At 40.5% G+C, this 18,460-nt stretch overlaps 2 protein-coding genes across 5 annotated transcripts in view; one reads left to right on the plus strand and one right to left on the minus strand.

Moving 5' to 3' along the window:
* The window catches only part of LOC149454147 (uncharacterized), a 65,926-nt gene extending 53,845 nt beyond the window's left edge, over positions 1-12,081 (plus strand). Inside the window, exon 5 of the transcript XR_016314364.1 lies at positions 11,972-12,081. The gene's annotated coding sequence lies outside the window, so the exon portion shown is untranslated. The remainder of the gene's footprint in view (positions 1-11,971) is intronic.
* The window catches only part of MYPN (myopalladin), a 186,931-nt gene extending 171,059 nt beyond the window's left edge, over positions 1-15,872 (minus strand). For 2 of the 4 annotated variants that reach the window (XM_089687761.1, XM_089687758.1), the window contains exon 1: positions 15,748-15,872. The gene's annotated coding sequence lies outside the window, so the exon portion shown is untranslated. The remainder of the gene's footprint in view (positions 1-15,747) is intronic. The other 2 variants (XM_089687762.1, XM_089687759.1) reach the window with 2 other exon arrangements.
* Positions 15,873-18,460: the final 2,588 nt, after the last annotated feature.

The raw sequence follows: 18,460 nt of genomic DNA on the forward strand, positions 1-18,460 counted from the left end.
TTTTAGATTTAGATACACTTCAGATATATTTCCTCATTTATCTATTTCACACAAAGGAAATCTCTAATCACATCTGAGCACAGCAGGCATACTTTGTGTTGCGCATTTTAGGGCATTTGTGGTGCAATAGCACATAGACTTGACTGGGCTGCCTGTCGTGCGGCAAACATGCCACAGTACCAATTTATGACACTGAGCCAAGCGCATCTTGTAGTGCATGTTTTTGCATGTTTTTCCTGCAGAAAACGTGCAACAAAATGCATGACCGCTATCAGCATTTGGGGTGCCATTAGGAAATAATGGCACTGCAAGCATGTCAAACGTTTTACAGTATTTTCCCGTGTTTCTGAAAACTCAAGCATAAAGACACATTTCTGCCTGCATTTCCACTATGCCTGCTTTACTGGTAGCCAAGAAGGTGATAGTGAAGATAGACAATCAGTTACTGGTACACTACAGTCAAGCATTAATATTCTTCAATTAAACTGACGCAAAGGACAAAGTCTACCTGCTGCATGGCTATGATTTTAATTCAAGCATTCATCTTCAGGAGGAGTGGAGGAGGTCGGCATTTAGCAAGGGGTGGGGCAGGCTTCTCTCAAGAGGTGGGTTTTCAGGGTGCGCCTAAAGGAGAGGAGAGTAGGTGATAGTCTGATGGCTTGGGGTAGGGAGTTCCAGAGGATGGGTGACGCCCTGGAGAAGTCCTGGAGGCGGGCATGGGAGGAGGAGACTAGGGAACTAGAGAGAAGGAGGTCTTGAGAGGAGCGGAGAGTGCATGGTACTTGGATATTAGGTCGGTGATGTAATTTGGGGCAGTATGATGGACAGCTTTGTACGTCAGTGTTAGGATTTTGAATTTGATTTGTTGTGCAATCGGAAGCCAGTGGAGGGATTGGCAGAGGGGGGTGGCGGAAACGGAGCAGTTGGTAAGGTGAATGAGTCTTTCTGCCGTATTCAGGATCGACTGAGGCGAGGCAGGCCAGTGAGGAGGGAGTTGCAGTAGTCCAGTCGTGATATGATGAGGGAGTGGATGAGCTCTTTAGTGGTTTCTGGGGTTAGGAACGTGCGGATTTTGGCGATGTTGCGGAGGTGGAGTCTGCATGAGTTTGTTAGTGATTGGACTTGGGGCTGGAAGGATAGGTTGGGGTCCAGAATGACAACAAGTACTCTGGTCTGTGGGGCGGGCCTGATAGTGGCATTGTTGGACGTGATGAAGAAGTCAATGGGGGGTGGTGTGCGAGCTGGGGGAAAGACTAGGAGCTCGGTTTTGGAGAGGTTCAGTTTAAGGAAGTGGAGCGACATCCAATCTGATATGTCGGTTAGTAGGTTTGTGATTCGGGCAGAGACTGAGGGGGTGAGGCGAGGGGTTGAGAGATAGATTTGTGTGTCGTCGGCATAGAGGTGATAGTTGAAGCCATGAGAGTGTATGAGTTGGCCAAGGGAGGAGGTGTAGATGGAGAAGAGAAGGGGTCCGAGGACAGATCCTTGAGGGACCCCAACAGAGAGGGGGAGTGAGGGGGAGTGAGGGGGAGGTGGTAGTGTTATAGGTAACGCTGAAGGAGCGTTGTGATAGGTAGGACGAGAGCCAGGAGAGAGCGGAATCTCTGAGGCCGAGGGAGTGTAGTTTTTAGAGGAGGAGGGGGTGGTCGACTGTGTCGAAGGCCTCGGAGAGGTCAAGGAGTAGGAGCACTGAATAGTGGCCATTAGCTTTGGCGGTTAGAAGGTCGTTGGAGAGTTTGAGTAAGGCAGTTTCGGTGGAGTGTAAGGGAAAGAAGCCGGACTGTAGGGGATTGAGGAGGCTGTTGTCGTTGAGGTGAGAGCTTAGGCGATTGTAGACTAAGCGCTCGAGGAGTTTGGATGTGAATGGGAGCAGGGAGATGGGTCTGAGGTAGTTCTGGTCATTGGGGTCCAGGGAGGGCTTTTTAAGTATGGGAGTGATGTGCGCGTGCTTCAGAGGGGAGGGGAATGCGCCAGAAGAGAGGGAGAGATTAAAGATATGGGTGAGGGAGCGTAGGACGGAGGGGGAGGGAGGTCGTAGGAGTTATGAGGGGATAGGGTCGAGGGGGCAGGTAGTGAGGCGGGCATCAGAGAAGACCTTAGTGACCTCCTCGATGGTAGTAAGGTCGAAGGTGTGGAGTGTTGAGGGGGCTTCAGTGTGAGGAATGTTAGGTGGGGTTTTGTAAACAAAACAGTTCTCCTCCCTGTCAGCTCATGCACACTGCTTTGGTTGGCTGTGCAGAGCACAGCCATCCAAAGCAGTGTGCTTACAGTGAAGCACACGGACACAGCACTTAGTAAAACAGTACACAGTTAACCCTCTGATCGCCCCTCATGTTAACCCCTTCCTGCTCAATGCCATTAGTACAGTGTCAGTGCTTTTTTTTAGTACTGATCTCTGTATTGGTGTCACTAGGGATGTCAGTCACACAGTCCCGCTATAAGTCGCCGATCACCGCCATTACTAGTAAAAATAAAAATCCTAGTATATATACCACCATTTGTAAACGCTATAACTTTCACGTAAACCAATAAATTTACACATATTGGGATTTTTTTTAGCTAAGACTTGTAGCAGAATACATTTTGGCCTAAATTTATGACGAAATTTGATTTTTAAATTTTTTTTACTGGACATGTTTAATAGCGAAAAGTCAAAAATATTGTTTTTTTTCTCAAAATTGTCGGTGTTTGTTTTTTTTTTTTTAGTGCAAAAAATAAACCGCACAGGCAATCAAATATCACTAAAAGAAATTCATAGGAGAACGTAAATTTCATTTGGGTGTAGTGTTGCATGATCGCGCAATTGTCAGTTAAAGTAACGCAGTGCCATAATACAAAAAATGGCCTGGTCAGGAAAGGGGGTAAATCCTCTGGAGGGCAAGTGGTTAATGTAAACTGGTAATATAAAAGCAACATACAATATTTGTCAGTATTTGTCATGCCTTTGTATCCAGGCAGTTGAGTTAAAGCATCGCAGAAGCAACTGTTGTCCTTGTTCAGAGCCCCGCACATGCACAGTGCACTCTCTCCCCTTTCACAGCCATTGAGATCAGAGGAGCAACAGGGCAAAAAGTGCATGTGTGGAACTACACACAGGATTCTGTGATGCTGGAGGTGAGCATCCAAGCATGGAACAAAATATTGATAGTTTTTGGGCAGGATACAGTGGGGAAATAAATGGCCTACAGGTATGACATAAGAATAAAGATTTTTGAAGTATATGTAAACTCTCACCTTGTAAAACAACCCATTCAGTTTAAAACAGAATTGAAAGGCAAAACATCTGTGTATTAATCTAGAGTCCATGCACAATGGGCTTAAAAAAACTCAATTTTCCTTGGCAGAAAAAAACACTTACATAGAGTGTTTTTGTACAGGTGTTTAGGAGCGTTTAGCATTTTATTCTGCCACAAAACTCCTCTCAAAAAGGCAAACCAGTGGCCAAGATGCCAAGATACCAAGAGGGAGGTCATAAACTTCTCAAGAGATGGTGCAGGACACCAGAAGTGTTTCATAATATGTTCTCCCAGGTCCCAAACACATGTTGGCGATGCCAGAAATCAGAGGGGTCATTAATCCATATATTCTGGGAATGCCCTAAACCAGAGGTGCTCAACCTGTGGCCCGTGGACCACATGTGGACCTCGGAGCCCTTTGATGTGGCCCTCTACCTCAAACCAGGGAGGCACACTTCTATTATATCTTGTAGCTTTGGTGCATTTTCAGAAAGTGCATCACACTCGCAAGATATAATAGCAGTCTATGGCAAAGTGCAGCTAACTAGCAGGAAAGCCGCAGGTGCACTGCGCTGTACCCATGGTGCCAGTAAACTGCACTGCACCAATGTAAAAGCAGCCTTATAGGAGGTTCAGGACAATAAGGACTTGTTTACATTTGCAGTTTGGGGGGCTGTAAAACCCAGGAGTTGAGAGGTGTTTTTATCAAACACCCCCAAACACCAGTGTAGCGTCAAGGGTCTCAATGGTGACCATTCCCCTTGCTCCAGGGGACCCATGCGCCCTCCCTGTCACATTCTGTTTTACACTTGGACAGGCAGGGCAGCAGGGGTGACATATACAGGAACCAATTCTCTCCATTTTCCTCCTGAAACCAGTGAAATCCAGTTTCTCCTCCTCTCCCTCATGCCAGCATTCAGCGGCTGCAGAAGGAAAATGTTCATTATGCTTATCATTTCCTTTCATTTTGGTGCACGACCAGTTACCAAATCACTTAAGTGACCCTCGCTCTTCAAAAGGTTGAGAACCCCTGCCCTAAAGTGAGGGATTTCTGGACCATGGTGGAACAGACGATAAAATAACAGGGTTAACCCTTGAAGTAAACCCAGCAGGCCACCCATTACACAATATACCACTTTCCATTAACGGGTACAATAATTCTTTATTGAAACATTTCCTCAACACAGCAAAAGCGTGCATTCCAGCATAATGGAAGAGCATTATACCTCCCAAAAGGACGCACTGGCTCGCTCAAACTACTTAGATCCAGGAGATGGAGAATCTGATCATGTTGGTGAAGGAACAAGAGGAAAAATATTGGAAAATCTGGACTCCTTACTTTTTTTACAATAGCCAAACATCACTAGCTTCTCAACCATAAATGGAGGTGGGGTATTCTAGATCTCTCTCTACTTCCTGGAGGCGATAGGATCCTCTAAGAAATGGATAAGTTGGAAGGGTGGGTTCCCCCCGCCCCAAACCTCCCTCCTCCAATCATCCTTTTTTTCTATTTCAATACATTTTATTTGGTTTTAACAAAAACAGGTAAGCAAATAATTCACCCATGCAGGGGCTAGCAGTGATATGTACATTAGCAGTAAGCATACATAAAGGCAAAACATGGCAAAACAAAGACATTAGATGTCAGTCAAAAACTGACACAACAGCAATAACTCCATACACACTGTTGGCTACAGAGAGTGGAGGGCTAGCTAGGAGAGACCTGCCTTGCGATAGTGGGGCATCCTCAGGATCCATTTAGACCCATATGAGTTCCCCATCTGTAGCTCATGTAGATACAAATGGGTAGAAGAATGAAACATAAATGAAAGACGACTAGGCTAAAAGATGAGGAGATCGAAGAAAAAAGTCACACACCTGTGAAACAGACAGAAAGAATCAGGGGAAAGAAGAGTTGGCCAGAGTGCCAGAAACCAAAGAGAAACCAGAAATGAGGGGAGGGACAGGGACTCAGGAGCACCAGGAATGCCCATCAGAGTAGGCCCAGACCAGCTGGAGGGAGAGTGGGAAAGGTGTACATCAGTCAGGGTTCCCATATTTTAAAGAACTTATTCTATCCATTTTGTTGTTGAACCTGGAATTAAGGGGGTCTGTGTCTGGTTTCCAGAAGTTGATTACTGAGGATGTTTGCCTGGCATTTTTCCACACCTGGAATGTACACGGAGGACAGGGCTAGTATGTGTAGATCTGCTCAAGCTGAAGTCTGACCTGCCTCTCTTTGAGCTGTGGGACTTCTGGCTCCCACTGGTGATTGATGTAAGCCACTGCCATGGCATTGTCCAACTGAATCCTGATTGGATGACTCCACAGTTGAGAGGTTCAGCATTAACATGATACCCAAGCTGCCTTGAGCTGCAGACTGTTATGCAGGAGATACAGTTCTTCTAGTGACCAAGTCACTTGTACTGAGGGAGAGTCCAGGCTCTATCCCCAGACCAACAAGCTGACATCTGTTGTTAGCAGAGGGGAAAAAAGGACTTTGCTTATTCTAGAGCTGCACGTGTGACCTACTAAATCTTGGACAGGGAGGTGTCCAGAAACAGGCACAGTTACTCCAAGCAATGAGTCGCTTCTAACTCAAACTTCTGTTGGTTCAGGATCCACCCAAATTGCTGCAGAATTGACAGAGTCTAAGCTAACTGTTTGCTTAATAGAAGGTCATCCAGATATTCCACTATAGGGATGTCCTGAATGTGAAACAAGGGCTAGTCCCATGGTGAAGGCTCAAAATGCAGTGGACAGACCAAAGAGAAGGGCGATTCTGAATATCCCATAGCCCATGGGATGACATTACTACAGCACACTGCAGGAACATCTTTTGCTGAGATTTGGACTATTCAGTATTCTCTGGGATCTCACCAAAAGGAGGATACTGTCACCCTTGCTTAGGTGCATAAGGTTTTTTTTCAATAATAATTAAAAACGTGTAGTTACTGAAAAAATTTCCAGTGTAAAACATTTAATTATATTTTGGGTGGACAGGACTGGATAGGACTTAAAATGATGCAGGTTGTTAAAGGTCTCCATGAGACATTAGATAATATTTCTAATATTTATATAACATTAACATACTATGAAGTGCTTTAACAAGTACATAGAACCTTTATTGGTCTTGTCCTATCCCTGGCACAGCTATGACACTAGACTTTGTACTTGAATTTGGCTCATGCTGTGCCACGTTTAGAATGCACTCGAGACACTTTCGCAAAATCTTTCTGAGACAGTTTTTTCTCTGTACATCAAAGGAGCGTTTGTTTTAATCAGGGCTTTTTTTTTCTCAGAGAATAGGTGTAGGAACTCTGCCCTTCCAAGTCACCACGTTTCTGCCCCTGATCCACTTCTGAGCACCGTTCCTTGGTTCCACCCCCTATCCCCCTCCTGGTACCACCCCTTTTAGAGAATACAGAACCAAGTATCATTTTGTGGTGTTGGTGATTTTCATGGAATTTGTTAATGATAACAAAAAAGGCAGTAATATAGATCCCCTGTAGCTAGCAACAATAGACCCTCCAGCAACAACAGATCCACCCCAGCAACAATAGACTCCCAACAGCCCGCATCAATAAATCCTCCAGCAGGCAGCAACAATAAACCCCTCCCAACAACAACTGACCCCCAAACAACAAGAAATCCCTCACCAGCAACAAATTTCCTCACCAGCAACAATAGATCCTCTCCAACAACAATAAATCCCCCCTTACATACAGTACATTCAGTACTGGAGGTGCCGGAACTGTGGTCCCCTACGTTCCTACTGAAAAGAAGCCCTGGTCTTAATTAGCTCCACTTTTACATTTGATGCATTCGATTTGATGCATTTAACAACTACCTGAATCTGGTGCACGAGTCACTGTCAAAACCAAAAGTGCCGCAAATGCTTCATGAATTTAGCGCAATACAAGAACAGGAGGGATTAATGCCAGAAAAGTGGCGCAGCAGCTGAATTCCTTCCACATGTATTTCCAGCTCAGTTTGGAGTTGGAGTCTTGAACAACAGTGTTAGAGAGGAGAATATTGTCCAAGGTATGTTCAATGTTAGACAACTCCTCCCACCCACTCTACAATACACTGGTAAGTCTGCGGAGTACCATCAGTGACAGATTATTACAACCACGATGAACCACAGAGCGACACAGGAATCATTTTTGCCTTTGGCCATCAAATTATATAATTCTTCTCTGTGAGTGCTGGATGTGAGGATTTAATCTGGTTGATGCCCTGGATTTTTAATGTAGTTTTCATAGGTATTAGATTAATTTTGATTTTGGGTAATGCTAGAGAAAGTGGTGGACTATTTGCATTGGTAGTCTGATTTTCTGTTACTTTTTAATCTGTGTTATTTATTCTTATGTTGTATTTTAATAGTATGGATGGTTTATTAGAATATAGTTTTAATTTAGCTTTATTGCTGTTATTGGTAATTTTATTGTGTCATTGTGTCTTCCGTTCCTTGTGTTCTTGTGTTGTCTTCATTGAATGTGGCTGTATCTTTGGGATTAATAAAGTATTCACATTTGGATTCTGAAGAAATTGAAGAATTGATAACACAGTACAGCAACAGGCAGTGATTTCTGCTTTATTCAGTCAATAAATGTTCTAAGGTTAAGAAAAAGGACATCAGTGCATGTTACTATATTGTGCATTAAGACTGTTGACCTGTTAAAAAAAACTAGGCATGACACTGAATATCTATATATCTGCTTTAAGGGCTGGTTCACACCAGATGCAGTCCAATGAATTTTTTTGCTACATAAAAAATGCTCGCACAGTGTTTTCTATTTATTCCAACGGCCTTAGCTCACAGCAGTGCAGTCAGTTCCAGTTTCTGATGCAGAAAAAGAAGTAAAACATGCTGCATTTTTTCTGCACAGAACTGTACTGGAACACAGCAAAATGCATACAAAAACAAACTGGAACAGAGTGTGGCAAAAATGCATCCAGAACACATTTGGAGTGCATATTTGTGGTGTGAACTGGCCCTTAGTCGGCTTACAACTCATTTGTATTATCCATGTTTTTGTTTGATGGCAATAGGCTTTTATACACCTTAGTGGTTTCAACATAGGAGTATATTGATAAAGGACAACTGTCCAGTGACACTGCAGTTCATCTTAAAAGCTGTGCTCATTAGGTGATAACTGTGCCAGGTGGTAAATGAAATAATTTATTTTGGAAATAGTTCTCTAAAGAGCAGCTGATGATAAATGCTGCCTAGGTTGCCTTCTGCCTTTGTTTTTTGTTTTTTTTGTTTTTAGTTCAACACATTTTATGGTATTTTGGCAGGGTGACATTAAAGTGATTGTAAATCTTTGTTGTTTTTTTTTTAATTAAAATAAAAATCCTGTCATACGTACCTCTGTGTAATGGTCTTGCACAGAGCAATCACAATCCTTGTCTTCTCGTGTCCTCCGCTGGCACTCCTGGCTCCTCTTCTTTATCCAGTGCCCCCATAGGAAGCTGCTTCCTATAGGGACACTCAGGGGGTGGTATGTGGAGGCACTCATATTATTAACAATTCCTGGCCAGGGTTGTGAGAAAGAAGCCCTTGTCCTCATCTTAAACATGGGGACATGGTGCTCATGGGGAGGTAACTATAAGGGTTGGAATTGTGACCTGGCCCCATGCATCACTGGGCACGTGTGGCTCCCCTGTCACATTTGTCTACACCTGGATGCCAGGGTGGCATATAGAACAACTGATGCTCTGTATTGTCCTCCCTGCAGCCGCTGAATGCCTATGGGAGAGAGAGGAGGAGCAGAGGACATTCAAGCTGCAGGAAGGAGAATGCAGTGAAAAGGGCCCCAGGCTCAGAGGAAAGGCCTGGGGTCAAGAGGCCCTTCATGGTTTCTAGCACCGGGGCTCTGAAGGTTCTAGTTACATGTCTGATACAATATAACAACTATTCCAACAGCTAAGATAAATACCATAGGAAGAAGTGGTGTTTTCTCATTTTCTATCCAATGCTCACTGTATTGTACGGGGAATTTGTTAGCTTCTGTGCATTATGTCTGTACAAACAATCACAAATGCAACATATTCTACTCACAAATGCAACATATTCTACTAAGCACTTTCATAGAATGTTGTTTAGGAACATACTGTAACTATTAAACTTAACATATGTTATATCTGATTTATACGCAATTCTCTATACATGGCATCCAAAAAGTGTCCCTTTATGTCAAAAGCGGTTTTAGACCAACTAGACTACAGCGATATTAAATCAGAACCACTTGCAGAATTGAGTGATAATGATTCGTGGGGAAATTTGTCATCAGACACTGAAAACGATTTTGCGACTAAGCTCAGTGATGTGCGAACTTGGCGCTATATTTCAAATTTCAGTGTTTTCGGTTTGATTATATTATTGAAATAAATTTATTATTAGATTATTATTTTTTATGATTATTTACTATATTATAATTTATGATTTCATGTTTCAAATTTTATCATACCCGGGATGTTTACTAGACTCTTGCTCGGACAGATTTCAGTAAGTTATTCCTAAAAATTACAGGCCTACAATAAAAAACAACATATTTCCATGCAAAAAAATGTACCTTTTTGAGCACAGAAATATTGAAATAATCATACTGCTAGGGAGGTTAATGTCTTTGTGCAAGAAAATGCCTATAAAATTAGATCCAGGTGGTACAAAATGCCAAAACTTCACACCAGTGGTTTCCAATCAGTGTTGGCACCAGGGTGGATAAAAATCAATGATTTTTTTTTAAAAATCAAAAAAATCTGATTTTTTTTATTTAATTCGGATTTTTTTTAATAAAATGCTTTTTGAGGAAAATATATTACCATCCAAGGTTATTCCATCATGAAATAAAGATTAGTTTTTTAATTATGTAGAATAAGGCTGTACATGTTTAATTTTTTTGGTAAATAAATTCCATTAATCCATTCACAATGTCATGCTCTTCCAGAGGTTTTTGTAAGATTATTGGGCAGTTTCTCTGCCTACAAGATATTATCACAGATGCTTGGTTTACTTTTGCAGTTCTCAAAACTGAATTTGACTCAGCGGAGATCACATGCCTCTTCTTCACAGCAAAAATGTTATAACATGAACAGAGTTAAGAAAAAGACCTTAATCCTAACTTCTACAAACCTATGAATACAGAATCAACCCCTTCAGTGCTAAGTTTCAAGAAGTTCAGCGAATAGAATAGAAACAATATTTTTCTGATTGTTTGGAGTGGAATAGATCTGCACAAGAAGAAAGTGAAACTAAGTGTGAGGAGGAAGGGGCTGACAGTCTAAGTTTCTTAAAATATATATATTTTGTTTAGCCAAATTAGTTAACAAACATGGATGTTTTTGTTTAAGCAAATAACATATGTTGTAATGTTATTTTCAGTTGAATAAATCTATTGAAATTGTTATTATTAAGGTAATGATTATTTTTCTCCTTCCTAAGTACAACAGAAAAGTTGTCCAAATATGAATGATTAACCTATTAAACTGGGGATAAAAAAACTAATATGAAAAGTTATTATTCTAAAAATCTTCATCTACTTGCATATTAAAGTTATACCAGCAAGAATTAGTCTATGTAGAAAACTATGATTTAAATCAAGCCTTACTGACTAGTGATTTAAATCGTGATTTAAATCAGTTTGATTTAAATCAAATCCACCCTGGTTGGCACTGTCTTGCAGAAGAGGGTTCCTTTTTACACATATCGTGAACCTGTCCACATATTTCTAAATACTGGCAAAGAGTTCATGAGAACATTTTCCAGGTGACGGGTGCCTCCTTGGCCTTTATTTCACTTCAATATTTGTTACACTTTAACAAACAAGCATTGTAGACCTATAAGAAATTAGTAGTGACCCATATGATAAATGCCACCAGGATGTGCATACCAGCTTATTGGCTGGATACACGGCCTCCAATCATATGTGATTGGTTCACTAGACTAAGACGAAGAAATGGAAGAATTAATACATACAGTATTTCACAAGGCAGAATGTCCTCCTTCATGACAACTTGGGCATGTTGGCTCCATTTTAAGACTACAGAGCCGTATAAACAAGTTATGTCATAGACACAGATGGGAGCAGCTATATACGGAATTGATGAAGTTGGACAGAAGGGGGCTGGAAGTTGTGATCAGGGTTCACATGCATTGGCGGGGAATGAGGACTGTAGCTCACAGACGATGGGTATCCAGATTTTAACCCAATATTGTGGTAGCTCCGATGTATAAAACATATCCTCTTAGGATGGTGATATCAACCAGTCTAGCTTCTCCCATTTAGCATTGCTTTCAATGCCAAAGGGGACACTTAGTCATTCTCCTTCCCTTCCACACAGGATACGGATCCCTTCAACTTCTTCTCCCCTTCTCATTTTCTCCCCCCTCCCCCTTATTTCATTTCCCCCTTTTCCTCCCTTTCCCCCCTATATTTTATTTTTTAATGCATTTCTCTATTAACATAAGTATGAAACATGGGCTTATATTAAGCAATGTCTGGATGATGAAGCATCTACCCACGGCCTCATGTTGTAGGGCAGGAATATGATACTCTTGTGCAGAGGGCTTGAACACAGTCGCTATGCATCCTAAGAAACTTCAAATCCCTCCTGCATGTGCCTTTTTTACTGTTGCATTATTTACAGTATAGTATCTAACATACATGTTTCATTACTGCCTTTGATTAACAGTTTCTCTTTCATTTTTGGTATTTTTTTTTTTTCAGTTGGAGCTCTTTATGTGGATTCAGTTTTCTTCTTTGTTTTTCATTGTGTTGTCCTATACTGTACTTTATTGTACTGTATGTTGATAACTTTGCAAAATAACCAAATAAACCCTACATATGTATGAAGGTACCTACTGCACTCAAATTTCTTAGAATATGAGTTTTTGTTATGGACACCAAAATCACTTTTAGCCCTCTTTTTGATGCTTTCATACATTGATACCTATATATGTAAGTGCACATGTTGCCATCAACAAAAGCATACTCTTGTAGTACAAAGATTATCATATGGCCATATGGCAGCAAAGATAAGAGGACACCAATTACCTATCTAGCAATACAAAGCAACTTGCATGTGTAACCCATATGTACTGTTGCAGCATTTCAAAAATAAATAGGTAAATCTGTTAGATCAAAGCAAGATAATAGGATGTTTGGTGAAAAACAAATACAAAAGAACAATCAGAAAAAAAGTCAGATTATGTATAAGGGAAGCTATAAACTGACAGATAGTGCAAGCAATGTAACTGATCCCAACTTGGATGGCAGCAACGTAACCATGGGTTGTGTAAGAGTTCATTGAAAGCCAAAACACAAACCCCTCTAAACCTCTTAAAGTGTTACTAAAGTATATTTTTTTTAACTAACATAACAAACATGTTATACTCACCTGCTCTGTGCAATGGTATTGCACAGAGTAGCCCCGATCCTCCTCTTCTTCTAGGGTCCCCCACAGGTGATCTTGGCTCCTCCTATTCTTCATGTGTCCCCATGGCAAGCAGCTTGCTATGGGGTCACATAGTGTCTGCTCGCTCCCGAGCTGTGTGTCTATGGACAGCAGCTTGATTGACAGCAGCAGGATCCAATGGCTCCTGCTGCTGTTTGAGCCACTGTGTGAAGAGGAAGAGGGGGGGGAAGAGATGCAGCCATGCACAGCACTGGATCTATTCAGCCCTCTCTTCCCCTTCACAAAGGGAAGGGGGAGGACAGAGAAACTGAAAACATTTTTTACCCTATTGCACAAATGCATTAAGGTAAAAAAAATCGCTAGGTTTAGTATCACTTTAAGTGCTGATAAGTGTATGTAAACCTTAACATTGAACTTCTCTACTTTGGTCCCTTAATAGGTGGGGGATCAGGATTTCTGTGGTCCTATTTTTAGGGTGACAACACTTAATGTGTTTTGTCACCCTAGGACAGGAAGTGTGTTACTGGCAAAGAAAACTAACATCCGAGGACACCTAAAGTATATGTGAAGCCTTACCTTGTAAAACAACCCATTTAGTTTAACCACTTGCCCTCCAGAGGATTTACCTCCCTTCCTGACCAGGCCATTTTTTGCATTAATTTCCCAGATTAACTTCCCAGATCTGTGACTTTTTAAATTGCAATTAGTGTCTGTGTATAAATAGTCAGTGAGTTTGTTAGCTCTCACGTGGATGTACTGAGCAGGCTAGGTAATGAGCCATGGGGAGCGGAAAAGAACCTACATAACAAGGTAATGAAACTTTATAAAGATGGAAAAGGATATAAAAAGATATCCAAAGACTTGAATATGCCAATCAGTACTGTTCAATTACTTATTAAGAAGTGGAAAGTTCGGGCATCACTTGATACCAAGCCAAGGTCAGGTAGACCTAGAAAGATTGCAGCCACAACTGCCAATAGCAATGGCAAAATGTCCTGCCATTGCTATTGGCAGTTTCTGCCATGGCATGCAAACATTTGAGCACAACTGTATATACAAACACTGAACTCACACAAGAAAAAAAAAGCACATGTGCACTCCTAACTTCAGCCAGGAGAGCCCACCCACACTGATGCCTGGCTGTTCTACAAGATCCAAGGTTCAGTCCTTCAGGCTAGGAGACAGTGGAGGACTTAAAGAGCTAAAAATTATATGGTACTGGGGTTTAGATGACGAGCATATAGACAAGAGCCGTCAACCAGCATTTTCAAATGTGGGTTAGCAATGGTAGCTCCTCTTGCTTTTCTCAGGAAACTTTGCTTTGATGTGTAGTTACAGAACAACCACCCTGTCAATGATATTTGTTCTTTACACTAGACCTATCCAAAAAATTCATAGCTGACAACAATCAACAAGGTAGTGTCAACCTTATTAAATCAAATTTTCTAAGAAAATCACATACTGTGCAAGATGAGATGGGAGTATCAGCAAGAAGCAACCATTATTACTGTCCACATGTAGGATAACAAATAATTATAATTGATGAAATCAGATGAAATCATATGTTCAAAGCATTACTATACACTGATAAGATTATTTACATTCAGATGCCCTTTTTCATATGTATGGCTAAACCCATTCAAAAATACTCCCTTTTAAACAGTTTCTACATAAGTTCCCACAGCACCTCCTTCCTGGAGTTTGCATGTTCTCCTTGTGCCTGCGTGGGTTTCCTATGGGTACTCCGGTTTCCTTCCACACTCCAAAGACATGCTGGTAGGTTAATTGGATCCTGTCTAAATTGGTCCTAGTATGTATATGAATGTAAGTTAGGGACCTTAGATTGTACGCCCCCCTTGAGGGTTAGGGACTGATGTGAATGTACAATATATATGTAGAGCGCTGCATAAATTGACGGCGCTGTATAAGTACCTGAAATAAATAAATAAGCTGATAACTTTGCGCAGTTTGTGCAGCACTTTACAATATAAAGGGAGACAGTACAGCTGCAATACAATCAAAACAAGATTAGTAGGGCCCTCTTAATCCTCTTGTTTTGATTGTATTCTAGCTGTACTGTCTCCCTTTATATTGTAAAGCGCTGTGCAAACTGTTGGCGCTATATAAGTCCTGTATAATAATATTAACTTTTAGAGACTAAGATGTATGCCTGCTAATGTGCCATTATCTGTAAAGGAAATCACTGTACCTCTGTGTGAAGCAGCTGACAGCCTGTCCGGCTAAGAAACTGTAGTGGGTGTACCATATGGATATCTTTATTACAGCAAACATTTGTGTCAAGCAGGAGGGGGAGGGGAGCACTAGGCTATAAAAATAACATCACTTTTGATTGCTTGATAAAAAAATGGACCGCTCACCTAAAATGAACTCCCAGGAATACAAAGGGTCATATAGTACATCAATATTGCACATTTGAAAAAGAAAGGTGTTTGAATATTAAAAGCACAATATGTAAAACATTTTACTCTGCTAGTGCAATGTAATAAAGAAATGAAAGACACAAACAATAGCACTGTAAATAATACAGACTGTTAACTTTCAGGCAGATCTTTTCCTATCAAGCATTGACTTCTGACAAATACAGTTACAATTACTGTACAAACAACAGAATTTTCAAAGAAAATGTTTACTGCACGTTATAATTATTATGTAATATTTTATATTATTATATATATTAGATAATTTAGACTACTGGATTGCTATTAATAAACTCTATGCACAATAAGTATTATATTGTGCATCAATTAAGTTAATTTCTAAAAATGCAGGGAACATAATATTAAAGCAAAACCTTACAAACTGTCCCAGAACAACAGAAAATATTCTAACTTGTATCTTCAGCAAACACACATAATGTAATTATAAATTCTTAAAATGCCCAAAATCTTCAAAGAAAGTCTGATCTAAAACCTCTAGGAATATATTTTTTCAGTTTCACTACGTAAAAATAATTCCCTGTATCAGGCAACAATCACACACACACAGCTATAATAATGACTGAGGAATAAAAATCTGCAAAGTATGTTCCTAGAGTTTATAGAAATGAAATCTTGCCAGTGACACTCACCCAGCATCTGCACTTCCTCTCTCTTTCATGGTCCTTGGTCTCGTGCCTTCCTCTGTCAGGACAGTAATGGCTGCTTTCTTTTTTTTGCCTTTTTAGCATGCTAATTATAGGTGCCCTCCTCAGCCTGCAATGGAAAAAAAAAACATAATGTCATGCCAAGAACTGCAGTGTACACACCACTTGTTGAAGCTGCGTACATAGCCTTCAAATTAAGGATAAGTCCCCTGACTGTAATAATTACAGAGAAATTAACAAAGAATCTATTTAAAGGAAACGTATACTGCTATAGAGTATATAACAATATATGTTGTAAGCTATTTTTTAAGTAACTTTTTTATACATTTGATTGTCTACATTTTAGTTATTGTATCAAATAAAGAGCGTATTTAAAAATATTTAACTTACATTAATTTAAAATTTTCATTTAAGACTGTTCACTTTAGATACTTGCACATGTATAATTAATCTTTATAGTGCAAACTTTGTTAGATATACATTTTAGTTAAAAATTACAGCAAGTCTTAGTATTTGCTACAAGTTACTGCTCTTACATTAGGGGAACTATTTCAGTTTATTATCTATAGATAAATTATGCAATTACTTCTACCCACATTCCCAATTAATTATTGAAATTTTAGGTAAAACTTTAAGGAGGTATTTTAGTTCCTAAATGGTGAGAGACAGCAATTCTACCTGCACCACAATATCATACATTTTTAGATGTCCTGAAATGCTTGTCTCCATCATTTTGTAAAAAGAACTTGTTTACAGCATGCAGATTTGTATTTCAATAGTTTTTATTAGTAATTTTAAACGTTTTAGACAAAGAAAACTGAAGCAAAAGGCACATCCATGCAGGGGCTATCAATGGCACATAAAGCACAAAAGAAACAATGCTGTAGCACCAGCAGTGCAAAAGGCACGCCCACACAGGGGCTATAAATGGCACAAAAAATGCAAAAATTCAGTGTTATAACACCAACAGAAAAGCAAAGCAAAGGCATATCTCACAAAAATCAGACAAAGACAAAGGGAAAAAAGAGCAAGGAAAGAAGAAGATAAGACCAATAGTGGGGATTCGGGAACTTTAACCTCCTTAGCGGTAATCCCGAGTGTAGCTCGGGGTAAAATTTCTATACCAAGAGTGGTAACCCCGAGCTACACTCGGGCTTACCATGCGGCGTTGCTCTGGGGGTCCCTGCAGCACTTACTTTGTCCTTCGCTCCCGCGATGTGTCCCCTGCAGCGTCCCCGGTCATCTCCTCCGGCCGATGCCGGCATCCTGCTTCTGTGTTCCGGTCCCTGTGACGTCGGGACGTACGGGTGCCGGAACCGGCGGGAAATTTGAAATTTTTTAAAAATGTCATTTTTGCTGTCATTGCTGTTTCAATGCATTTCACATATATTTTGTCCCTACTGCTTTGTCCTGTGCCCTGCCTGCATTTTGAATGTTCTTTCTGCCTGGAAACTTATAAATGGTGTCCAAAAAGTGTCCCTTTACGTCAAAAGCGGTTTTAGAACAGCAATAGTAAATCAGAACCACTTGCAGAATTGAGTGATAATGATTCGTGGGGAAATTCGTCATCAGACACTGAAAACGATTTTGCAACTTTGCTCAGCGATGTGCGAATTTGCCTCTGTATTTCAAATTTCAGTGTTTTTGGTTTAATTATATTATTGAATTAAATGTATTATTATTATATTATTATTTTTTATGATTATTTATTAAATTATAATTTATGATTTCGTGTTTCAAATTTTATCCTACCCGGGATGTTTAATAGACTCTTGTTCGTACAGATTTCAGTGAGTTATTCCTAAAAATTGCAGCCTACAATAAAAAACTACATATTTCAATGCAAAAAAAGGTACCGCTTTCAGCACAAAAAATCGGAAAGAATCATACCGCCAAGGAGGTTAATACCGATTAACAACCTGAACCCAGACTACCCTGGGTGACCATGGGAAAAGCATATGTCAACCACGGCTCCCAGATTTTCAAAAATTTGCATTGGGAGTCATTACAGATACTCAACATCTGTTCATTAACCCCACTGGCGGTATTCCAGAGTGTAGCTCAGGGTTAACTTTAAGTACCAGAAGCGGTATCCCTGAGCTACACTCGGGAATACCCCGCAGCGTTGCTCAGGGATTCCCTCCAGCACTTACCTCGTCCTGCGCTCCCACGATGTCCCCCCTACAGCATCCCCGGCCATCTCCTCCAGCCGATGTCGGCATCCGTCTTCCGGGTTTGGTTCCCTGCGAGCGTCGGGATGTATGGGGGACAGAACCAGTGGGAAATTAAAAAATTTTAAAATGTGACATTCACTCAATACCCTAAAATATGATAGTATTACATTACTGTATCAAACCATTTCACATACATTTTGTCCCTAGTGCTTTGTCCTGTGCCCTGCCTGCATTTTTACCGTTCTTTCTGCCTGGAAACTGGGAAACGTCCATGGCGTCCAAAAAGCGTCCCTTTAGGTCAAAAGCGGTTTTAGACCAACTAGGGAATAGCGATAGTAAATTAGAACCACTTGCAGAATTGAGTGATAATGATTCGTGGGGAAATTCGTCATCACACACTGAAAACAATTTTGCGACTAAGCTCAGTGATGTGCGAACTTGGCGCTCTATTTAAAATTTCAGTGTTTTTGGTTTGATTACATTATTGAATTAAATTTATTATTATATTATTATTTTTTATGATT

This window comes from Staurois parvus, unplaced genomic scaffold, assembly GCF_062004578.1.
Source record: "Staurois parvus isolate SC_StPar_1 unplaced genomic scaffold, SC_StPar_1.0 ptg000437l, whole genome shotgun sequence".
Taxonomy (NCBI): domain Eukaryota; kingdom Metazoa; phylum Chordata; class Amphibia; order Anura; family Ranidae; genus Staurois; species Staurois parvus.